Source organism: Saimiri boliviensis, chromosome 1 (assembly GCF_048565385.1).
Source record: "Saimiri boliviensis isolate mSaiBol1 chromosome 1, mSaiBol1.pri, whole genome shotgun sequence".
NCBI lineage: Eukaryota > Metazoa > Chordata > Mammalia > Primates > Cebidae > Saimiri > Saimiri boliviensis.
In genome coordinates this window covers 117,591,788-117,604,496 of record NC_133449.1, presented here as the reverse complement: position 1 = coordinate 117,604,496, position 12,709 = coordinate 117,591,788, and positions in this window count along the sequence as shown.

The window sequence follows — 12,709 nt, the reverse complement described above, 5'->3', positions numbered from 1 at the left end:
TTCTTTTTGCTTAGTCTTGTTTTGGCTATGTGGGCTGTTTCTTAATTCCATGTGAATTTTAGAATTTTTTTTCTAGTTCTGTGAAGAATGATGATGGTATTTTGATGGGAATTACATTGAATTTGTAGATTGCTTTTGGCAAAATGTTCATTTTCACAATATTAACTGTACCCATCTATGAGCATGGGATGCGTTTCCCTTTGTTTGTGTCACGGGTGATTTCTTTCAGCAGTGTTTTATAGTTTTCCTTGTAAAGATCTTTCACCTCCTTGGTTAAGTATATTACTCAGTATTTTATTTTATTTTTGCAGCAGTTATAAAGTGGACTGAGTTCTTGATTTGATTCTCAGCTTGGGGGTTGTTGGTGTATAGCAATGCTACTGATTTGTTGACAATGATTTTGTATCCTGAAGATTTACTGAATGTATTTAGCAGATCTAGGAGCTTTCTGAATGAGTCTTTAGAGTTCCTCTAAGTCTCTCTGTTTCACATAATCCAGCCAGAGTCCATTTCTGTAATTTGCAAGCACAATTTAACTACTTTTAAGTAATAAACCTTTAAATAATCTTTGGAAATTTGAGGAACAGTGATTTATGTATAGTTTCTTAAAATGATACAGCTATATATATATATATATATATATATATATATATATATTACATATTGTTATTTTTCATTGAATCACATTTCACATTCTACTATGGTTCCTATGGTGGGGATGAGGAAGACATATTCCCTGGCCTCAAGGAGTTCATGTTTTTAGCAGCAAAAATGAATATGTTCTCACCTAACAGGTTATGATCACATTTAATCCCCATCCACTCAATGAGATAGAAATGATTTTCATATGTAAGAAAAATAAAACTGAGATCCATAGTAGATGGCAATTTTCTCAGGATCATGCAACCATTAATCGACAGACTGCTGGAACTCCAACTCAGATTGGCCTTAACACCAAGGTCATTATTCTATTCTTCAATATTGTAAACAACCTATAGCATGCCTCTGATAATGGACCTGTTTTGAAAAATCACTGCAGAACCTATGGGCAAAATGGTTCATCCTGTCTAGTAGGAGAGTTTCTCTCCTCTGCTACATCTGACTCTGTCTTCAAGTCTGTGGATCTCACTCCTGCCCCCACACTGTTTCAGGAAACATTTTCTCACAAGCATCCAGCCTTCCCCTCACATACCCAACTGATATATCTATTTCTCCTGACTTCTTTGAATAAAGTTGAGTCGCGTCCATCTTCACAACCCCTCCTCTTGCCACACTACTTCCCATCTTGCTCTCTTGCTTCCCCTTCACAGTCAAACTCAAAAGATTTGTCTGGACTTAATGTCTTCATTTCTTCACCTTCAACTGTCTGATTACACACTGCAAACAGATTTCTGCATCCACCACTCCACCAAAGTAACTTTGATTGACATCACCAATGACCTTTGTGTTTATACATAGTGTGGACTCTATCCAGTACTCTTCTCTCTTGACCTCTCCAAGGCATTTCTCCTTCCTCTTGAAACCTTCCTTCCTTCTGCTCTCCCTCTTTCTTTTTCTTTCTTTCTGAAATAAAATCCATTGAGGTAAAATTTACATAGCATAAAACTAATCATTTACAGTGATTAAAAAGTATTTAGTACATTCACAATCTCATGCAACTACCATCTCTATCTTGTTCCAAAACATTTCCATCACTCAGTCCAAAGCAAAATCCTTTATCCATTAAACAGTTTATTCCCATTTCCCATTCTTCCCAACCCCTGGCAACCACCAATCCATGCGGTGTCTCTATGGATTTATCTTTTCTGAATATTTAATATAAATGGAATCATACAATAGGTAACCTTTATATCAGGCTTCATTCATTTAGCAGAAGCTTTAGAGATTCATTTATGTTGTGGTGTGCATTTGTACTTCATTCCTTTTTATGGCTAAATAATATTTTACTGTATGGATATATTAGAATTTGTTTATCCATGTATCAACCATAGATATTTGGGCTGTTTCCCTTTTTTCTAGTTATTATGAAGTGTTTCTATGATAATGCGTGCATATGCACTTGTTTAAATACCGATTTCCAGTTTTTTTGGGTAGACCTAAAAGTGGTTTGTGGGGTCATATAAGAATTCTCTGTTTAACTTTTTGAGAGACTAAGTGTCTTTCACAGGGGCTGAAAAACTTCACATTCTTGCTGGCAATGTATAAGAGTTCCAGTTTCTCCACATTCTCATCAACACTTATTACTTATTTTTTTTAAAGTACCATCATTCTTGTAGGTGTGAAGTTGTACCTCATTGTGGTTTTTATTTGCATTTCCCTAATAACTAATTCGTCATTCCCTAATTTCCCTAATGACTGATAATGTTGAGCATCTTTACATGTGCTTATTGGGCATTTGAATATCTTCTCGAAAGATATACCTATCATGTGCTTTGTCCACTTTTAATTGCATTATTTGTGTTTCTGTTGCTATGAGTTCTTTATATATTCTGGATACTAGACCCTTACTAGACATAGTCTCTGCAAACATTTTCTCCCATTCTGTGGGTTGTCTTTTCCCTTTCTTGATTATGTTTTTTTGGATACACCAAAATTTTTAACTTTGTTGAAGTCCAGCTATGTTGCTGCCTGTGCTTTTGGCGCCATATCTAAGAATTTTAATGCTAAATCCTAGCCCAAAAAATTTGACTTCTATGCTCTCTTCTAAGACTTTTGGGGGTTTAGTTCTTATATTTAGGTTGTTGATCACTTTGGGTTAATTTGCCTATATCATATGAAGTAGGGTTTAAACTTAATTCTCTTTTGGGTAAATATCAAATTGTCCCAGCATCGTTTGTTGAAGAGAACACTGAATGGTCTTAGTATCCTTGTTGAAAATCAATTGGCTATAAATGTCATTGAGATACTTTCTTGCCTTGGTTTTGGTGATTTATCACTCATTCTGGCCACTCTTTCTATTTCCTTTGCAGGCTCAACACCTTCTACCCAGCCATTAAGGCTCAGTCTTTCTCATATTATCTCTTTCATTTCATTCTTGCTTTCTACACAATGTCTACCTTTAATTATCATCTATTTGCAGATGAGTCATAAATGTAGATTTATAGCTCAGTCATCTCCCCAGAGCTTCAAATCTGAATATTCAGCTGCCTACTTGCATGTCCACTTGGATATCACAAAGGCATCTCAAAATCCCCATGTTTAAAACCAAACAGTGGATCTTTCCCCCAAACTTGACTCTCTTCCTATGTTCTTATCTTAATGAATGACATCATCAGTTCTGTTATCCAAGCCTATAACCTGGGATTCAATCTTTTTTTCTAAACTCTCATGACTAATCTACCAGTAAGTGCTGAGCCTTGTGTGCCTTAGCTCTTAAATCCATCTACTTCTCTCTCTCCATAAGCACCTCTCTGCTCTAAGTTACCTTTATTTCTCCCCTGATCTCTTGAAGTAGCCTTCTCTTTTATCTACTCTCATTGCTTCTTGCCTCTCTCAAACTCTTCTCCATAATTGTAGCCAGAGCAACCCTTTTGAAAAACAAATATATCTTTTTTCTTGTAAATTTGTTTTAGTTATTTGTAGATTCTGGATATTATCCCTTTGTCAGATGGGTAGATTGCAATTATTTTTTCCCATTCTGTTGGTTGCTGATTCACTCTAATGATTGTTTCCTTTGCTGTGCAGAAGCTCTTAAGTTTAATTAGATCCCATTTGTCTATTTTGGCTTTTGTTGCTATTGCTTTTGGTGTTTTAGTTATGAAAAGTGGGTGAAGGATATGACCAGACACTTTTCAATAGAAGATATTTATGCAGCCAACAAACATATGAAAAAAGTTCATCATCACTGGTCATTAGAGAAATGCAAATCAAACCACATTGAGATATCATCTCATGCCAGTTAGAATGGCCATCATTAAAAAATCTGGAGATGACAGATGCTGGAGAGAATGTGGAGAAAGAGAAGCACTATTACATTGTTGGTAGGAGTGTAAATTAGTTTAACCATTGTAGAAGACAATGTGGCACTATTACATTGTTGGTAGGAGTGTAAATTAGTTTAACAATGTAGAAGACAAGGATCTAAAAATAGACATACCATGTGACCCAACAATCTCATTACTGGGTATATACCCAAAGAATTATAAATTGTTCTATTATAAAGACACATGCACATGTATGTTCATTGTGGCACTGCTCACAATACCAAAGATGGGAACCAACCCAAATGCCCATCAATGATAGACTAGATAAAGAAAATATGTCACATATACACCATGAAATACTATGCAGCCATAAAAAAGGATGAGTTCATGTCATTTGCAGGGATATGGATGAAGCTGGAAACCATCATTCTCAGCAAACTGACGCAAGAACAGAAAACCAAACACTGCATGTTCTCACTCATAAGTGGGCATTGAACAATGACAACACATGGACACAGGGAGGGGAGTACTACACACTGGGGCCTGTCGGGGATGGAAGGGTTAGGGGAGGGATAGCAGAGGGTGGGGGGATTGGGAAGGGATAATATTAGAAGAAATACCTAATGTAGGTGATGAGGAATGGATGCAGCAAACTACCAAGGCATGTGCATGATCTGCATGTGCACTCCAGAACTTAAAGTATAATTTAAAAATTAAAAAAAAACAACAAATATATCAACTATTCTTAAAAGAGTTTTTAAAACTCTTTCCATTCTTCTTAGAATAAAGGTGGAAGTGATTGACATGGCCAGCAGACCCTGATGGTTTGGCCTTAGCATTCTCACTGGCCTCCTTCCCTCCAGTCCTCCTTTTGCTCTCTACACTTCAGCCACACTGTCCTTCTTCCAGTCACATGGCTTTTAAACATGCTGTTGTTTCTGCCTGGAACACTTTTTTCATCCCATTCCTACAGTCCCTTAGTTAACACTTATTTTTCCTTTAGTCCACCCTCACTTCCCTAGGGAAGTTTTCTCTGATCTCCCTAGCAAAGTCAATTCTCACAGACCTTATCACAATTATATTTCCATTTGTGGGAGTCCCACCACTAGAGCGTAAACTCCATTAGGGAAGAAAGCATGCTTACTTTTGTTCACCATTTTATCATCAGCCTGGCACATAGTAATTACTCAATAAATATTTGCTGATTGACATATCAAATGAAATATTTATTAAAGAATAAATGAACACATGAACAAAAAAGTTACGTTCCATGAAGTTTATTTCAAAGTATACTCCCAGAGGCAATTATGAGAGTCATCATGAAGCACCTTGTACAGTTGATCCTTGAGCAAAGTGGGGTTCAGGGTGCTGACCCCTCATGTGGTCAAAAATCCATGTATAACTTTTAATTCTTCTAAAACTTTACTAACAACCTACTGTTGACCTGAGCCTTACATATAACATAAATAATCAACACATAAGCTGAAGAAAGAACAATATTTAAAAAATCATAATGGAAAGAAAAAAATACTTATTTTCATTAAGTGAAAGTGAATCATCACAAGTCTTCATTCTCATCATCTTTATGCCAAGTAGGCTGAGGAGCAGAAATAAGAGGAGGGGTTGATCTTGTCTTAGGAGTAATAGAGGCAGAAGAAAATCCATGTATAAGCAGAACTCCAGAGTTTAAACCTGTGTTGTTTGAGGGTCAACTGTATTTCTATCTACTAATATGAAATGTTTTAAGATAAATTTTCCTAAATATAATTTGATATATGTCCTCTTAAAAGTGAGTTACAGTTCAATTTACTATAACAATACAAATTTGGAATACACATAGATAGGCTGGGCTTGATGACTCACACCTGTAATTCTAGCACTTTGGGATTGCCTGAGGCAAGCAGATTGCCTGAGCTCAGGAGTTCAAGACCAACCTGACTAACATGGTGAAACCCTACCTGTGCTAAAAGTACAAAAATTAGCCAGATGTGGTGCTGGGAACCTGTAATCCCAGCTATTTGTGAGGTTGAGACAGGACGGTCACTTGAACCTGGGACAGTGGTTGCAGTGTGCCAAGATCACATCACTGCATTCCAGAGCACAGGTGACAGAGCAAGCCTCTGTCTCTAAAAAAAAAGGAGAAAGAAATACAGATAAACTTAATAAGAAAATTTAATAACTATATGAAAACAATCATAAACATTGAGGACCAAATTTTTAAAAATAAATGAGCTGACATACCATGTCCATGGATGAGAAAGTTAATATAGCAAAGATATTACTACTTCCCAATTATAGGTTGAGTTCAAGTCTAATCAAATTAACTTATTCATTTGCATAATCAAAAAATTATTGATTAAGTACTAAGTCTTTATTGGTAAGTATTAAATGACAGGGAAGGTTTAAAATTCATCTGGAAATCAAATGGTCTAGACTATTGAAGATACTGTAAAAAAGAAGAACAAAGAGTAATGAGCTGACAGATATAAAAATATAAAACTAAAATTATTAAACCATTGTGTTACTGACACAAGAACAAACAGAGATCAGTGGAACAGAATACAGATTATAGAATTTCAAATCCTTGGGAAAGTGAACACAATAAGCAGTTTTAGGACAATCGACTATTTGAAAAAATAGAATTTGATTTCTAACTTATAACATATAAAAATAATTCTGAATAAATACAGATTACATGAAAAAAATGAAAAGATAAATACTTGAGTAGAATATTAAACAGTTATCAGTCTTGATGGTGGAAAAGAAGTTTCCAAGCCTAAATGCGAATGAAAATACCATGAAGGACTTGAGTGGCAAATGTGTGTGCATGAAAATAGAAGAAATATTATGATATTTTTAAAATGACTAAAATCAAAAGATAGCTGTCAAAGTAGGTAGAATGCAAAGTATCTTATATACAAAGGGTTAATAATTTTAAACTATAAACAGTGTTTACGTATATGTAAGGAAAAATGAAACCCTTCTAAACAGTCATAAAATCCAAACGGCCAATTCACAATAGAAAACCAACAACCAATTAGCTAATGATAAATGTTTAAGATCACTAATAATTTAAAAAGACAAATTAAAACAATTGATCACTATTTTCCTCTTATCAAATTCAAAGAGTCAGTAAGAAAGAAGAAAATATAATAGACACTTTGAAATACTGTTGGTAGTAAATTAAATGGATGTATTCTTCCTATAGTGTAATTTTGCAAAATAAGTCAATCAATAGTCTTGAATATGCTCTCTACTTTGAACTAGTCACTGTATTTCTAGGAATTTTCTTCAGCCCAAAAACGGTCTGAGATGTACACAAATGTGTATATGTAAGGATCTTTATTATAGTGTTTCCTGTAATAATAGCCACAAATTGAAAACAGCAAGCAGGTTTTGAAATGTCTAAATGCATTAGTTAAGTATACATGATGCAACGCTAGCAGCCATTGAATAAGCTTTCAGTTAATAAAATGGAGAAACACACACAATATAACATAGTGAAAGGAGGGGAGGGATAAATACACAGGATTACAGTGTGGAAAAAAATGCAAAATGTCATCATATTTTTTCCTGAAAGGTAAGCTTATAGGTGTCTTTTATTTATTTGCTACTTTTTATAGCATGCTCTTAATTATTTACCAAGAATGGGATATTTTTATTTCTTTTTTTTTTTTTTTTTTAATTTTCAACGTATATGTGTAAAGTAATTCAGTAATGGGTTAATTCATGGAGCCCCTCTCCTATGTCCGTATTCACCTCCACAGAAGTAATTACAGCTCAAGGTTAGTATATATCCTTCCAGATATGTTTCTATATATTTACATATATAAAATTATTTCTATCATCAGAAAAAGAAAGCTATTTAATATAAAACAAAAATAATTAAGGGAATAAAACGAAAGTTGACTGGATATTTTAGCAAATTATCCAATAACTAAAACATAGGCAATGAAGTTGTTGCCTTTATTTCAAAATCATTTACTTCACCTTTTAAACGACCCCCAAAAAATCCTATAGTAAAAATTCTAAATTTGGGGTTTGGGGCAAGATAAATTAATGAAGAGCTGAAATAAATGAAAAGGAAACTCTCTTCTATCCTTTCCTTTACATTCGAAAACGTTAACTGCACGCCAATTCATGATCCTTCATTAAAAATTTTAAGTATGTACGTTTTGGAGAGGAAAAGCAATGTTTGAACAAATACAAAGAAAAAACACCCGGACAAAATAAGAGGGCAGACCAACCCGCGCTGAGTGTCTCTGCCGCCAAGACAAGCTTCTGTTTGTTCCCTAAGTGCTGATGATAGGCAGGAAGGTGAGGGCCAGGATATTAAACGGCTCTAATCCCATTCTACTTTATGACTAGCTTGAGAAATGACCTCTAGCGAGATCTGGCCCTTGTTCTATCCAGCAACTAGATTTTTCTTACAGAAAATAAATTAAAAAGGTGTGACCTTGCTGAAGGCTTGCCGAGAAAATGAGGTACATCTTGTCACAAGCAGAGGAGCCTATTTGTTCAATTTGAAAGGCTGCCGCTTTGCTCCGATTAGAAGTTAAGATAAAGGCTGGGGATGAAAAGAGGAGAAACATTTCCAAGCGAGGAAATTAAAGAGCTACACTGGAGACCCTTTCAGCACTACAGTGGGCTTTTTGTGTGGGGTTTATCGGGCCCCATCAGCCACACCTTGTCCCTGTGCTTGAAGCTCCCGCTCCTCCGAGCACACAAAAGACTGCCATGTAGGGAGAGGATGAGAAACCCCCTCTGTGATAGCCATCAGCAGCACCCACCCTCCTTCACTGTGGGTCGCAGCAGTGGAAAGTGACCCACCCAAATTTGATGCACTGTGCAGAAAATACTCAAAGTCATTTCATCGCATCCACTGAAGGGGCCAGTCTAGAAGCTTCCTACCTTCCCTTCCCAATAAATGTATCTCATCTTGGAGAATTTCTCCAAAATTTGCTCGAAGAAATGAGCATTGGAATACCTTTGTGTCCATAAAAGTTTCAGGCCAACAGAAATCCCCGCCCACCGACCCCCCCACACCCGCCCCGCAAAGCCCCTGCAGCAAAGAAACCTTTCAACTCCTGTCATCATTTTATGGACATCTTTTATGCCCCAGCATGTCTTTCAACTTTTGAAGTAATATCTTGTATGGGAAAGAAAGACCTAAGAACAAAACGCTGGGCTTTTCCACATGCTCTAAATTGACATCCAGCATTCTATGCCCTGGCTCCCTCTATACACCAAGGTTTTCAAGAGCGGCTGGGAAGGCCAGACTCCTTAACTAGCACTCAATGTCCTTGACCGTATGAAACCAACTCATCTTTCCAGTCTTATTGCTATTCATTCCCTCTCACCTTCCAATCCTGAACACATTTTTCACTTTTCTACTTCCATGCTTCTACTCGAACTGATAACAAGGCTACAATTCCCTTCCTCTGTATATCTTCCTTTCTAACTCCTAGCTGTCTACACTGTCATTTTTCTTGATTTGTTTTAAAGTTATTATCTCAGTAGCCATAGTCCACCTGTTTGGAAAGAATCCTATGCCTTATAAACATTGGTGGAGGAAGGGCATTCAATCCACTGTGAAAGGTAAAAGACCAAGATAGTCCCTCTTCCAGTTCTTGTCAATGGGCCTCTCCATCTGGATCTGGAGTTTTGCAGCAGCAAATCAAAGTTGCACAACAGCTGAGAACCACTTTGAGAGTCCAGCAGGAAAGGTGAGATCCAGCAATGCCATCTGGGAGAATCCAGGAGATGGGCTGCCCCAACCCGGTTGTTCCCTGGGATGATCTTGGCTGTGTTCCTCATTGTTATTTAATAGATTTTTCCCTTGGTTCTGTCCCAGTTTTCAACTCTCCATGGATTCTTGAGTCAATACATTGTTTATAATACATTTCTTTTCTTCTAAAGTTAGCTACTGCCCATTTCTGTTGCTTGCAACCATGGCTACCAGCTGATACACCCTTTTTAAAGGCACAGGTTTCCTACTGCTATGTCCATATGGTTTTCTTATGAGTATCCATTTATAATGCATTTCTCATTACTCTCTGCTCACCCAAACTTTGTCCTTTCATTTGACAGCTATTTATTGGGCATCTGTCTGTCATGTACTAGGACCTGTATTTGGTGCTAGGGATCAGAAGAGAGCCAACAAATGTGCATGATGTTTTTCTGGGATATATGACAAATTTTAAACCTCAGAAAATTATCACGTACATTTTTTTGCTCTCTTTTTATCCCTAGCACCAAATACAGGACCTAGTACACGATAGACAGATGGATGCCCGATAAATAGCTGTTCAATGAAAGGACAAAGTTTGGATAAAAAATTTAAAACCTCAGGCCAGGAGTGGTGGCTCACACCTGTAATCCCAGCACTATGGGAGGCCAAGACGAGCAGATCACCTGAGGTTGGGAGTTTGAGATCAGCCTGACCAACATGGAGAAACCCCGTCTCTAATAAAAATACAAAATTAGCTGGGTGTGGTGGCGCATGCTTGTAATCCCAGCTACTGAGGAGGCTGAGGCAGGAGAATCACTTGAACCTGGGAGATGGAGGTTGTGGTGAGCCAAGATTGTGCCATCGCACTTCAGCCTGGGTAACAAGAGTGAAACTCCATCTCAGAAGAAAAAAGAAGGAAAGAAAAATGTAAAACCCCAATATGAAGTTACTATAATTACAATGGAAGGAGAGTTAGGTAGAATGGGAGCAAATGGAAGGATGAGCTTCTCTGTGGGCACTGAGCAGGAATAAGTCAGGAGGAGTGCAGGGGAACAGAGGGCAGGCAGTTTCCTGTCCAGACTCCGGGACTAGGATTTGAAAAAGGCCTGAGGTCAAAAGAAGAATGGGAAGACCAAGGACTTGGGAGCAACCGATTAAAAGGGAGCTCGGTGAGAGATGACACTGGAGGGTCAGGCAGGGCTTTGTTAGGGTTTGGGACAGCCCTGCTCACTGCCCAGTGGTGGCAGCCACCCCATCCCTGGGAGATGCCAGCTTACACATTTTGTTACCCTGTCACCATAAACACCTTTGAGCTCATAAGAAAATGTATGCCAATTTTTTTTTTTTTTTTTTTTTTTCTGGTACGGTTGCTCCCATGACGAAACTACTATGGCCCCATGAAAGCAGGGGCTGTATTTTCCTGGTCTCTATCATCCCCCTAGAGCCTGTTGGCGCTCAGTGCATGTTTGTGCAGTGGAGTTGCCTGTCTTACATTGACATTCCCTAGGAACAAAGGCAGCGGTGTTCACGGTTCACCCATTTCTGCCTCCCCAGTGAGCCCAGCATGACTTCTAATTCTTACTTAGCCAGCCTTCCAAGGTTTGTTTTATTGGAGTCTGCAATAATGTCCTTGAAGCAGAGCAAGATTCTCAAGTGGCTTCCGAGCTATCAAGGAAGCCTTAGCTTACTGCACTGAGGTTTTAGTGTTGAGTGCATATACTTGAGAGAATTGGTGATAGTGTACTAGGACACATTTATGGAAACCTGTGTGGTGATACGGTGCCCAGTGATCAGGCTGTGTATTGTAGAACCGGCTGTATATCAGGTCCTGGCTAGAACACTTATCTGCACAAATGAGTTCATGTCTCTGAACCTGGTTTACCTATTGGAAATATACCTGGAAGAATGCAGTACCTCACTGCGTTCCAAACATTGGGAGGAAACTGGTGTCTCATCTGAGTTTACATGGTAATATCAAGGTGATCTGCTCTAGTTTCTATTTCTTTACATAAAACTACTAAAATAATTGGAGGGGGAGTTGATTCCTAGGCAACAGTAAAGGGGGTCACCAAGTCTTGTGGCCAATACCATTGAACACAGGAATATCTAACGTTCCATTTGAAGGTGGCTGCTCTTCTGTGACACAAACACCCTTTGTCTCTTTTCTCAAACTTTAGCCAAGTCTTCTATGCACACAACGGGCTTGTGTGAGTGGATATTAATGTGAAAATCATGAAGTCTAAGTTCTTGGCCAGGCATAATGGCTTGCACCTGTAATCCCAGTGCTTTGGGGGGCTAAGGTGGGAGGATCACTGAAGCCCAGGAGTTTGAGACCAGCCTGGGCAACATAGTGAGACCTTTTCTCTACTAAAATTAAAAAATAAGTAAAAATGAAAAAGAAAAAGAACTCTAATGTCTATAGCTGAAGTATTTTGGGATAGGTTCAGCACAGAAGTATATTGACAGAATCCACAGGGTAAAACTAACTAAATAGAAACCAGACAAATGGGATGAAAAAACAAGCAAACAAAACCAAACAAACCCATTAGCCACTCCCTACCCGCCAGAATCCCCTGAAAGACTAGGAGGGCCATGGCTATGCTGGGACTGGCATCATGCCAATTTCTTTTTTCTTTTTTTTAAGTGTGTGTGTGTGTGTGTGTGTGTGTGTGTGTGTGTGTGTGTGTGTGGCATTTTCTTTATCCATTCATCTGTTGATGAACACTTGGTTGATTCTATATCTTGGCTATTATGAGTAGTGCTGCAATGAACATGGGCAGGTACAGGTATTCCTTTGATATGTTGATTTCTTTTTCCTTTTTTTTTCTTTAATTATACTTTAAGTTCTGGGATACATGTGCAGATCATGTAGGATTGTTACATAGGTATCCACATGCCATGGTGGTTTGCTGCATCCATCCCCCGTCAGCTACATTAGGTATTTGTCCTAATGTTATTCCTCCCCAATCCCCCCACCCCTTGCTATCCCTCCCTTGGCCCTCCCATCCCCCAACAGGCCCCAGTGTGTGATGTTCCCCTCCCTGTGTCCATGTGT